Source organism: Triticum urartu, chromosome 6A (assembly GCF_056163025.1).
Source record: "Triticum urartu cultivar PI428250 chromosome 6A, HENAU_Tu73, whole genome shotgun sequence".
Classification (NCBI taxonomy): Eukaryota; Viridiplantae; Streptophyta; class Magnoliopsida; order Poales; family Poaceae; genus Triticum; species Triticum urartu.
Window position 1 is genome coordinate 429229744 of NC_141878.1, and position 13672 is coordinate 429243415.

Sequence of the window (13672 nt, forward strand, 5' to 3'; positions counted from 1 at the left end):
AAAGATTCATCAAGTAAATAATGAAAAATTCCAGAATCATCTTCATCAAAATTACTAAGGTTCTCATTGATAACTCCGGCAAGTTGTTCCATAGCATTCCAATTTATGAGTTTAGATAAGATAGCAGGATTGTCTAAAGCACTAGAACTTGGGAGAGAACTCCCAACTCTTTTCGGTTCTGACATGGCGAGGGAAAAGAGGCAAACAGAAAAAGAGAGGGAGGATAGAGATAGAGAGGGCGAATAAAACGGCAAGGGTGAAGTGGGGGAGAGGAAAACAAGAGGCAAATGGAAAATAATGTAATGCGAGAGATAGGGATTGTGATGGGTACTTGGTATGTTGACTTTTGCGTAGATTCCCCGGCAACGGCGCCAGAAATGGCTTGTTGTCGGGAGTCAAATCTTGACTTGCGCGAACCTCCCCGGCAATAGCGCTAGAAATCCTTCTTGCTACCTCTTGAGCTTGCGTTGGTTTTCCCCGAAGAGGAAGGGATGATGCAGCAAAGTAGCGTAAGTATTTCCCTCGGTTTTTGAGAACCAAGGTATCAATCCAATAGGAGGCCACGCTCAAGTCCCTCGTACCTGCACAAAACGACAGCTACTCACAACCAACGCGATTAGGGGTTGTCAATCCCTTCACGGTCACTTACGAGAGTGAGATCTGATAGATATAATATTTTTGGTATTTTTGGTATAAAGATGCAAAGTGAAAAGTAAAGGCAAAGTAAAAAGCAAAACAAGATTAAAGTGATGGAGATTGATATGATGAGAATAGACCCGGGGGCCATAGGTTTCACTAGTGGCTTCTCTCAAGAGCATAAGTATTCTACGGTGGGTGAACAAATTACTGTTGAGCAATTGACAAAATTGAGCATAGTTATGAGAATATCTAGGCATGATCATGTATATAGGCATCACGTCCGTGACAAGTAGACCGAAACGATTCTGCATCTACTACTATTACTCCACTCATCGACCGCTATCCAGCATGCATCTAGAGTATTAAGTTAAAAACAGAGTAACACCTTAAGAAAGATGACATGATGTAGAGAGATAAATTCATGCAATATGAAATAAACCCCATCTTGTTATCCTCGATGGCAACGATACAATACGTGCCTTGCTGCCCCTTCTCTCACTGGGAAAGGACACCGCAAGATCGAACCCAAAGCTAAGCACTTCTCCGATGGCAAGAACTACCAATCTAGTTGGCTAAACCAAACGGATAATTTGAAGAGACTTGTAAAGATAACCAATCATACATAAAAGAATTCAGAGAAGATTCAACTATTATTCATAGATAGACTTGATCATAAACCCACAATTCATCGATCTCAACAAACACACCACAAAAAGAAGATTACATCGAATAGATCTCCATAAGAGAGGGGGAGAACATTGTATTGAGATCCAAAAAGAGAGAAGAAGCCATCTAGATACTAACTATGGACCCGAAGGTCTGAGGTAAACTACTCACACTTCATCAGAGGGGCTATGATGATGTAGAAGCCCTCCGTGATGACGGCCCTCTCCGGCGGAGCTCCGGAACAGGCCCCAAGATGGGATCTCGTGGATACAGAAAGTTGCGGCGGTGGAATTAGATTTTTGGCTCCATTTCTGTTCGTTTGGGGGTACATAGGTATATATAGGAGGAAGGAGTACGTCGGTGGAGCATCGAAGGGCCCACGAGGCAGGGGGCGCGCCCTAGGGGGGGCGCCCCCCACCCTCGTGACCGCCTCTTTGACTCCTTGGAGTAGGGTCCAAGTCTCCTGGATCACGTTCGGCGAGAAAATCATGTTCCCGAAGGTTTTATTCCGTTTGGATTCCGTTTGATATTCTGTTTCTTCGAAACACTGAAGTAGGCAAAAAACAGCAATTCTGGGCTGGGCCTCCGGTTAATAGGTTAGTCCCAAAAGTAATATAAAAGTGGAAAATAGAGCCCAATATAGTCCAAAATAGTAGATAATATAGCATGGAGCAGTCAAAAATTATAGATACGTTGGAGACGTATCATGTAGTGCCATCTGGATACCTCATAAATAAATTAAGGACAAATCTGACCCCTTCTTGAAAAGGCATATGGAGCAAAATGAGTGAATCTACACTATAAAATATGTCTACATACACATCCATATGTGGTAGTCCATTTGAAATCTGAAAAAGACAAATATTTAGGAACGAATGGAGTATATATAAGAGTAGACATGGAGATATATCTCCAGCATGGTTTACAACAAAAATGTGCTGGGCTGGTTAGCGCCGGATGCTCGCAACGCGATGACATGAGTTCGAATTCTGTCTTTTAACTTTATATTTTTATATTATATATTACTCTATTTATTTAATATATACTTCTTTCGCTACTGTACTAACAATGGAACCCACAGAGTACTTAGAATACAAGATTAAGGATGGACTTGTTTCTTTTTAACTTTCTGTACGAAGTTGTAGCCACCCTGCAAGTCACGTGTACACTGTACATGCAATTAACTTTTTATAGAGGGACAATCATACAGGCAATTAACTCAAATGGATTGGATGTCACTCTATTATTTCCATCATAATGAGCATCTCCAACGGCAGCCGGCATATTTCCTCCCGCTTCCTTAAGCGGAGGACGACATCAAACGTCATCGGCATACATTTTTACAACTCTAACCAACCAGATGAAATTCGTGCAAACACGGACTGATTTCATATAAGCATGAAGGATTTCGTATAAAAAAGCCGGATCTTCATATAAACATGATGGATTTCATTACATTTACATGAACTAAGAGGTGCCAATCCGGCTCTCTTGTATAATTAATACTCCCTCCGTCCGGAAATACTTGTCCTAGAAATGGATGTATCTAGACTTATTTTAGTTCTAAATGGCCGCCCGCGGATCCCTTTGTCTTCCTCATGTCCGTCAGACACTTGCGGGGTCGACGAAGGTCCTCGGAAGAGATGAAGTAGCAAAGAAACCACCTGAATCCGCGGTCGTCGCCTCGGCGGTGGCCTTCATGGGTCCCAAGTGGCGGCGGCCTCCCGTGTTCTACTTCTCCTCGATGATGGCGGCGGACACGGACAATCTGGCCACCGACTCGTCGCTCTCCACGCACCCGGCTTCTGTCTCTGCCTGCATGGCGCTGTCGCAGGCACGGGAGGCGCTCCCACAGACACGGGAGGCGCGGCCACCGCAGACACTGGTGGCGCGGTACGACGCGGCAGAGATGGCGCCCGTACTGGCATGCTCGCCGCCGTGCCGGCATGGAGCAACTCGCCACTCCTCATCGAGCTGAACTGGAGCGGCGAGTTGCTGAACCACGCGCCTGCTTGGGGCGGCAACTGGCTCCGTCGGGCCAAGCGAGGTTAGTGAAGCACCGAGCGGCCTTGCCCGTATCCGGAGGGCTCGGCGGGCCACCCAGCCGGGTAATATGCCGGAGAAGGGCTCATCGGAAGAGTGGAGAAAATGGTGAAGGAGGAGATGGGGGAGCGGCGGAGGGGTGCGATTCTTGCCCGCTGTCTGTTTGGCCTCGTGTAAATAGAGGGCGGATGGTAGGAGCTTGGCCGGCGTCTGGCCTCATTTAAACCGAGGGCGGACGGGAGGAGCTCAGCCGGTGTTGCGTTTAATTCCGGCCCGCTCATGAATGGACGTGTGGCCGGAGTGGGATTCTCGGTTTGCATGCGGGTTTAACGGAGGGGTTTAATGGAGGCGCCGGGCGTGCAGCGGGCGACGCAATACTATTCGATTTGACAGCAGTAATGAGCCGTCAAATCACAAAGGCCCTCGCCTCTCATGAAACCGACCGAGCTAGACTGCCCCGCCCTCTAGCCTTTAGAAAAATATATATACTCCACTTTTGTACAGTAGTAGTATCGATAGATTGTGCCATGGAGCAAAACTTGAAATTAAAAAAGGTGGTACATATAGAGAGGGAGTATTCGATTTGACGAGCGACGCAGTTCCCGATACGGCTTTAATGCAGACAAGGGAGGGAGTAGCAGTTCTCGATATGTTGAACGTCCAATGCATCCTCCTTCAATTTATGCATGAGGGAAGTAATGGGAGGAGGTCCGGGAAAAGAGGCTGCACGATGTGAATGCAACGCAGTTTGCCATCATTGCCCTCATATAAAGGCGCCCCTCCATTCCAATGCATCTACCACATCATACGCACCTAAGCATTTGCCTAAGCACCTACACTAAGCCCAAAAGAGCTCACACCAGACCCATGGCGGTGAAGCGCGTGAGCGTCCAGCGGCGGCGCCTGATGGTCCACGATGCCGGCCTGCGGCATGGCGCCGAGGATCATCTCCAGACGGTGTTGGAGACCGGCTGGTGGATGGCCGCTGTCGACGCCAACTACGACTCTCAGTTGGACCAGATGATCGTTGCCACCAGCAACAAGTTCACCGTCCTCAAGAAGCTTGCGGACGACATCACCGTACTCCTCCAGCCCATGCGCCCGGGCTCCTCATTGCCTGCCACCCTAATCGGCCTCCATGGCCGGAACCTCTTTCAAGCACTGGTGGTCCTGCGACTGCCCGCCGACACCACGAAGAATGTCCACCGAGAGGTCGCGCTCGCCGCAAGGCGCCTCGCCCTGCAAGAATTCGTCAACCTACACATCCACGTGTATGAGGAAATCGTGTACATAGGTATCTACAAGGGCAGTCAGGACGCTACGACGTTGGCCTTCCTCAACCGGCTGGAAGCCTTGGATGCCTTTGCTGAGAAGCACCTCGACCTCACCACAAAAGCCGCCGCTCCTTAGCAGCCGGTCGGTGGCCTGGCGCACTAAGTTGAGGAGGAGGAGGTCGTACGTTCGTGGATCCATCTTTCTTCTTGCCTTCTGTAACCACCACTGCAATCGCATCATCGTGGCCTTAATTCTTATTGTGCTGTTGCATTCTCGTTCCAGTCAATACTGACATGTGCGATCCCTTTGCTTAATTATATGCATCACTGTAACTAGTACTCCATCGTCAATTTATAAGTTGTGCTTACCTTTTCCATCAACTTCGTGCAACGCGTGTGCATCTTGCTAGAAACACTAGAATATGTCTATATAATCCGTATGTGATAGTCCATTTGAAATCTCAAAGAAGACAAATATTTAGGTACGGAGGGAGTAATATATTAGGAGTATATCAAAACAATAGTGATTTCTTTCAAGTTTGTGAACAAATACTACTATTCTACTACTTTGGATCCGTCCCAACGCACGGGCACATTGCTGGTAAAAGGAAAGGGCCTGTCGCGTTCGCATCGCACCCCCACACGCCCGGGAATCGGGAGTACAACACGGCCCGTCCGGCACGACACATAGCTTAGGGAAGGCGTGCTGCCTAGCATTTTCACTTTCATGTGGGACCGCCGTTGAGCAAACCGACACCCCGCCCACCGCCGGGTTGGAAAACAGAAACAAGGGGAAGATCTAGCTGTAGCACGGAAGCCAAGAAATTTGGTGTCAGACGGGGCTCGTTGATAGAGTAGGAGCATTCCGTACTAGTACTACTCCTACTAGTACCAAGTTTGTACTCCTAATACTATATTACTAGTACTACCACTATACAACTAGTAGGTACGTGCACGACACAACATCGTAGGAACAAAAAATGGGAAGATCTTGTTTTGGGTGATTTATCTTTTTTTCAATCAACGTAGTATGAATAATATGATGTGGGGGCACCCATGAAGCTTATGTGGCTTGGTTGCATGGCTACGGAAGGTTAGAGAAAAATAAATAGATAATGTGTTTAGAGTGCACTCCACTAAATAGATATACTTTGGATCCATTGCAACGGACCGGCACATCTATATCTATACCCCATATATAGTGTGTGAAAATCTTTGAAAGTTGGTCGTTGGATGAAGCCAATCCGACGGTACAAAGATGGCAAATCCGAGCACTACTGGCCGTTGGATATTATCCACCAGATTCTGCCACATGTATAATCTAGAAGACTCCATGGTTGAACTTAATTCATGACTAACTTTGCCACAACTAAGCTTAGGCAAAGTTATTAGTTCTTCAAAATGAGAGCCACAAGTTGGCAAGCCTAAGGGAATCTTGCCACATTTTTTGTGTGTATGTCATGTGGGGCCTTAGTGTGGCTTTCCTAAGGTATGGCTTGAACCAAACACTCACCTAAGTTAATCAAACTTGCCTAACCTTACATTCCACCAGATTTTGCCACATGTTAGAATCCAGAAAGCTCCATGTCGGTGTCAAAACCGGTGGATCTTGGGTAGGGGGTCCCGAACTGTGCGTCTAAGGCGGATGGTAACAGGAGGCAGGGGACCCGATGTTTTACCCAGGTTCGGGCCCTCTTGATGGAGGTAAAACCCTACGTCCTACTTGATTTATTCTTGATGATATGAGTATTACAAGAGTTGATCTACCACGAGATCGGAGAGGCTAAACCCTAGAAGCTAGCCTATGGTATGATTGTATGCTGTCCTACGGACTAAAACCCTCCGGTTTATATAGACACCGGAGGGGGCTAGGATTACACAAAGTCAGTTACAAAGGAGGAGATATACATATCCGTATTCCCTAGCTTGCCTTCCACACCAAGTAGAGTCCTATCCGGACACGGGAAGAAGTCTTCAATCTAGTATCTTCATAGTCCAACAGTCCGGCCAAAGGATATAATCCGGCTGTCCGGATACCCCCTAATCCAGGACTCCCTCAGTAGCCCCTGAACCAGGCTTCAATGACGATGAGTCCAGCGCGCAGTGTTGTCTTCGGCATTGCAAGGAGGGTTCCTCCTCCGAATGAACCACGGGAAAATTTGAATACAAGTATAGTGTCCGACCCTGCAAAATAAGTTCCACATACCACCGTAGAGAGAATAATATTTCCACAAATCTAATCTGCTGACACGTTTTGGCAACATGACATTATGCCATGGCCCGGTGATTATTCGAACCGTTTCATTTAACTAGCCCCGCACATAACGCGAGGCAGTTTCTTGACACGTCTTGTCAAAGCAGAGATCGTGTCCCCCTTATTACGGGATTCTCATCAATACTGGTGTGGGTAACCCAACCATGCCATCAATTACGGCGCTTGGGGGATAAGTGAGTTTTACCAGGCTAGTGGGGGCGCATAGTTTCGGCCGCCCTTATAAGGGGATAAGGTTTAACCTTTTTCTACCCACGCCTTCTTCCTCCTTGCTCATCCATTCTTGCGCACTCGAGCTCTAACACCCAAGTCCACATCCTTCTCCTCAACCTTCTCCAAACATGTCCGGAGCGGGAGGCAAGTGGATGGCTCCTCCGTCACGGAGGGTCACATCAAAAAGCTGCGCGGAGCCGGATACTTAGCGCGAATATCGCGCATCGGCTACCCACTGCGGGGCAGATCATTCCTACCCCGGAACCTCACGAGAGGGTAGTTTTCCTCCACCACTTCCTCCGCAGACTGGGGTTTCCCCTCCATCCATTCGTCTGCGGTCTCATGTTCTACTACGGGCTGGACTTCCATGATCTGGCCCCGAACTTCATCCTCAACATTTCGGCGTTCATCGTCGTGTGTGAGGCTTTCCTCCGCATCCGACCCCACTTCGGCCTGTGGTTAAAGACCTTCAATATCAAGCCGAAGGTGGTGGGAGGCCAACAAGCGGAATGCGGCGGAGCCATGGTGGGCAAGATGCCCAATGTTACATGGCTTGAAGGCTCCTTCGTGGAGACCATAAAGGGGTGGCAATTGGCATGGTTCTACATCACCGAGCCGCGCGACACCAACTGGGTGGTGGCCCTCGAGTTTCGATCCAAAATCCCCACGCGGCTCACCTCCTGGAAAGAGAAGGGCCTATCCTGGGGTTCATCGGTGGAGCTGGACGGACTCCAGAAATGTATCCGGAATATGGCGAGCAAGAAGCTCAAGCTTGTCAACATAGTCCAGGTCATGCTCTTCCGCCGGATCCTCCCGTGTCAACAATGGGATTTCAACTTGTGGGAGTTCGACCTGGCCTAGCACCAGACTCTGAGCGAGCTCTTCGACACGACACACAAGGACGTCTGGAGGGTGCTGTTCAAGGGCGCCGAGGTCCCTCCCTCTCTCACCGAGGACCGCAGGCCAAGCACGAAGCGCCCTGTGAATCCGACAAGTTTTGTACATCTGGTAGGATTTTTACTTCCCATAGCTTAACCACATGTGGGGTCTGAGCTCCCATGCCTTTGACAGGACTAGGTGGGGGCATCGGAGAAGATCAACTGTACGGCCCCTCTGCCCGAAGACACTGCGGACGCTCTCCTAACGGAGATGCTGACTCCGGCTCCTTACGAGGTGCCGGAGAAGACCAAGAAGGCCAAGGGGACCCGAAAGAGTTCCCGACGCCAGGTAGTGCCGGACTCATCGTCCGATGACACTGCGACGCACTCCTCCCCCGAAGGTGAGGAGGAAGATGAAGACGCTCCCCCTCCAGTCAGGGGAGACAAGAAAAGGAAGGCCGCCCCACCTGGGGGGGGGGCGGGAAGGGTCCAAGAAGGGAAGGACTCTCCTTCTGGACTGCTCCACCACCGCCGCCGAAGACGAAGACGAGTGGCTGCTCAGGGCCAAGCCCCTGGCGAAGTCGTAAGTATTCGGATACCAGAGTAACTCATAGCATGCCTTTGTCGCACTGCTTCCCCTAACGTCGAATATGATTATGCAGACCGCCCCAAGCCCGTATTGACGTATCTTCGTCAGGCGGCTCCTTGGACTCGTCGGATATGGATAGCGATCCACTTCCGACTGCCACCTCCCCTTGCCCTACGGACAATGCCAAGGTATTGTCTCAAGAGGCACCGGGTCGAGGGGAGACAATCCCGGAGGCGCCTCAAGGCGACCTTCCGGACTCCAGGAGCAGAGGGAGGGAGGCTCCCGAGGGCTCCGAGTTTGGCCTTCAGCCGAACACCGCGCCGGAACCTCCAGTGGTTCCAGACTCAGGCAGGCAGCCTCCTTCCAAAAGGGGCAAGACGCCTGTGCCGGTGACCTCTGTCCATCTAGAGGCACCGGACAATCTGCTGGGAGCACTTCGCAGCGCTTCCATCGACGAAGAGCACCACATTATTATGAGTGCGGTAATCCAGAAGGTTCAGTCCGCCAAGAGCGGACTGACTAAAGCCTGTGCCAGCCTTCTAACAGGCTTTGAGGTAAGTATTTGAAATATAGGAAAAATATTACCGCATAGACAGTAGCCCCTGATGCTCTGTTTGGTGTTAAAAAAGAAAAGCCGATTAGAGGATCAACTAATATCTGCAGTCTAATATAAGTATGTCCATATGCGTATGCAGGCTTCGCTGCTGACCTCTGCTGCACTGACTGCGGAGGTCGCCGTACTGAAGCAGGACCTCAAAGGGTCCAAGAAAGAGCTCGACCTTGCCAAGAGGCAGCTTGAGGAGAACAAAGGTAAGTAGTACCTAGTCTATGGATATATATAAAAAGAATGTGATTGCAAAATGACAGGATCATCGTAAATTTGCTAGGGGCCACGACCGAGGTGGCGACCCTGAAGCAAGCGCTATCCGAGGCCGAAAACAAAGCGGCCAAGGAGCGCACCTAGCGGGAAAGGCAGGAGGCACGGGTGGGCGAGGTGCAGCAAGAGCTCCACGCTCTCGTGACGAAGCACGAGGCATTGGAGCTTGACTTGAAGATGCGAGAGTCCGAGCTTGCCGCGGCCCTCGAGAGCGCAAAGAATGCCAAGGCTGAGGCCCAAAAGGCCCTACAGGAGATTGATGCGATGAAGAAGATAGCGGCGGGTAAGGCATTCAATATGCAAAGCAAGCATGTGAAAGTAAATTACTTCTTACTTACCGAGTCCGAAGCTCTCCAAGAGCATTCGCAGATTTGCCCCGCAGCGTGTCGGATGCCGCACAGTTTTACCAGGCCGAGGAGGGAAGCTCAACAGAGAAGCTGTTCTGGTCTCAGTATACTGGGACCGAACACCCGATGCCTCTGAGCGACCAGCTGAAGCAACTGGTCAAGCTGCACAAGGCGGCCAAACAGGCCTTGAAGGGCTTTATAGTCCGGATGTGGCCTGGCGACGCCCTTCCCAACAGCTACTTTGGCCTGGTGAGGCGGCTTGTGGATGCCCGCCCACGGCTGGAAGTCATCAAGCGGTCCGTCTACATCGAAGGTGCACGCTGGGCTTTCGCCCGTGCGAAGGTGCACTGGGCTAAGATGGACGCCGTGAAGCTGGTGAAGGAGGGGCCGCCTCAGGGCAAGGAGCATCGCCACCCCGAGATGTACTATGATGGTGTCCTGAAGGGTGCCCGTCTTGTAGCGGACGAGTGTGTGAAAGATGTAATATTTGAATAAACTTGCTTGTGTAATCCTGTATTATGAAAACTTGTTCATATGCGCTATTCAACGCTTGTCTAAATTTAAAATATTACCTTCTGTTCGGCTGTTTATCAAATCTGAGAGATGGCTAGTCGTCGGCTTCTGCCCCCACGCCACGAGTGCTGGGGTGTTCGGGATAAACCTGAGCACTCTTATTCCCATTTTTGGGTCCTTCGAGGCAGGTGCTCAGCACAATGAACAAGGCAATCGGACTATAATGCGTTATCACTCTCACTTAGCCATAGAATTCTATAATTTTAAATTTCGGCGAAGCCCCTAGTATTTAGAAGGCCGAATTCGGGGCGCAATACACGCCTTAAGCCGGACAGGGCCAACTCCTCGCTCTAAGCGGCATAAGTCTTTAGGGACTTGAAACCTCTCGAACAGCGACCAGTCTCTCGCCTTATCATGACAGTGAGTTTTAGCTTTCTCTACTGAGGTGCTTAGCCCAGCAGAACCGGAGAACAACTGTAGTAGTTCTCCCAGTGCTACCTTAGCCGATATAGCGGAACGTAAGGTACCAAAACATGGGAGCCGAGCAAACCCAACTATTGACCCAAGACATGATTCGGAGCTGATGCATATAATGCTATAAGTTTGGGGTGCCGCACTGTCGAAAGTGTTCGGACTTCTCACGCCGTATTATAGGGTATGCTTAAGCCCCTAGCGTATTGGCCGTACCAGAGTGTACGGGTGCTAGATGTCATGAATGAACATATATATAGAGAAAGGAAGAATGCAATAATAGTCTTAATGCTATGCATTGTTTATTCAAAAAGGTGCGTTAAAGCAGAATGATACAAGTAGTGCGGTAAGCAAAAAGTAGGACTGTTTGACATGTCCCTTCCAAGGGCAAGCTGAGGAATAGTATTAAAGCAAATATTTCACTCGTTATCGTAATCCACCTGGGAGTTCCATGGTGTGATGTAGCTTTCTGCCTCCTTGGTTGCTGCATCATGTGTCCGACAATCATGCTGCCGGACAGGGTTTCCAGAGATTAAAGTCCTGAAAGAGAAAAATAACAAAGCGGGAAGCCCCTAGTGCGGTTTAAGCCGCGACTTGGAGCATGCCGCAGTCGTGCCCCCCTCCCCGCTTGTGCCCATGGTATTTTTAATGCGTAATTATGTACTTGGCACGGATTTCGCTGTTTGGCTGGGACCAGGGTGGGGGCCGCATTGCTATACGAGCTCGGAACATGCCAAGCGGTCCTGTTGCCGATTACTCCGGGCGCGCTTGAAGGTGTCCGGGTCCTTAATCACCGAACTAGTGGATTGCCTTAAGAGGCTGCTTTGTGCTTCTGCTGCGAGGGCCACATTGTGCTCCTCTGTGCAGAGAGAGCGCTCTATGTTTCCATTGACTGTGATGACCCCCCGAGGTCCTGGCATCTTGAGCTTGAGATATGCGTAATGCGGTACCGCATTGAATCTCGCAAATGCGGTTCGCCCAAGCAGTGCATGGTAGCCACTGCGGAACAGGACTATGTCGAAGATTAACTCTTCGCTTCGGAAGTTACCTGGAGATCCGAAGACCACTTCCAGTGTTACTGAGCCTGTGCAATGGGCCTCTACACCTGGTATGATGCCTTTAAAGGTCATTTTAGTGGGTTTGATCCTTGAGGGGTCTATACCCATTTTGCGCACTGTGTCCTGATAAAGCAGGTTCAGGCTGCTGCCGCCATCCATAAGGACTCGAGTGATGTGAAATCCGTCAATGATTGGGTCTAAGACCAATGCGGCGAATCTGCCATGACGGATACTAGTGGGGTGGTCCCTGCGGTCGAAGGTGATCGGGCAGGAAGACCATGGGTTAAACTTTGGGGCGACTGGCTCCAACGCATATACGTCCCTGAGCGCACGCTTCCGCTCCCTCTTGGGGATGTGGGTTGCGTATATCATGTTCACCGTCTGCACTTGTGGGGGGAACCTCTTTTGTCCTCCGGTGTTTGACTGCCGGGGCTCCTCCTCGTCATCACTATGTGACCCCTTATCTTTGTTTTCGGCATTTATCTTGCCGGCCTGCTTGAACACCCAACAATCCCTATTGGTGTGGTTGGCTGTCTTGTCAGGGGTGCCGTGTATTTGGCACAAGCGATCGAGTATACAGTCCAAACTGGACGGGCCCGGAGTGCTTCTTTTGAATGGCTTTTTGCGCTGACCAGGTTTAGAGCCTTTGAATCCGGCATTGACTGCCGTATCCTCGGTATTGTCGCTGTTAATGCGGCGCTTATGTTTGTTGCGACATGACCTGTCATTGCCATCCTTGGTATCCGAAGTACCATGGTTCTTTGATATGTTATTGCTGCCAGCCAGCCAGCTGTCTCCGCACAAAAGCGGGTCATGAGTGTCGTGAGGGCTGCCATAGATTTCGGCTTTTCCTGACCAATGTGTCGGGCGAGCCACTCATCGCGGATGTTGTGCTTAAAAGCTGCTAGGGCCTCTGCATCCGGACAGTCGACGATTTGATTTTTCTTTGTTAGGAACCGTGTCCAGAATTGCTTGGCTGATTCCTCTGGATGCTGAATTATGTGGCTCAAGTCATCGGCACCTGGTGGTCGCACATAAGTGCCCTGGAAGTTGTCGAGGAATGCGGCTTCGAGATCCTCCCAACAGCCAATGGACTCTGCTGGCAAGCTATTGAGCCAATGCCGAGCTGGTCCTTTGAGCTTGAGTGGGAGGTATTTAATGGTGTGTAGATCATCACGACGGGCCATGTGGATATGCAGGAGGAAATCCTCGATCCATACCGCAGGATCTGTTGTGCCGCTGTATGATTCTATATTTACGGGTTTGAAACCCTCTGGGATTTGATGATCCATTACTTCGTCTGTGAAGCATAGGGGGTGTGCGGCGCCTCTGTACTGGGCTATGTCGCGACGCAGCTCGAATGAGTCTTGCCCACTGTGTTCGGCCCGGCCGGAATTACTTTTACTGTATCCGGCGTGACGATTATCGTCTTGCATAGTGGTGCGCCCTCGTGATCCGTAGATCGATCTTGCATGTTTTGCTTTGTCCTCCAATACGTCTCGCAGGTCTGGCGTATTTCCCCATGCCTTGACGTTTTTATGTGAGTGGCGTTGGAGTGCAGACTGAGCTTTTGGCTGAAATGCCTCTCTGTCGTGACCAAGAGGTGGCCGGTCAGCCGCATCATGTGCTGGAGATGTGGGTTTGAATGCTTCCTCCTCCAGTCGGGGTAGCAACCTACGCTTTGGGTAACTCTTGGAGGGACGTTCGAGTTTATATTCCTCGGCCGCAAGGACTTCGGTCCATCTGTCGGCTAGCAAATCTTGATCAGCTTGAAGCTGCTGTTGCTTTTATTAAGGCTATTTGCCGTGGCTATAAGCTGGCGCTTGAAGCGC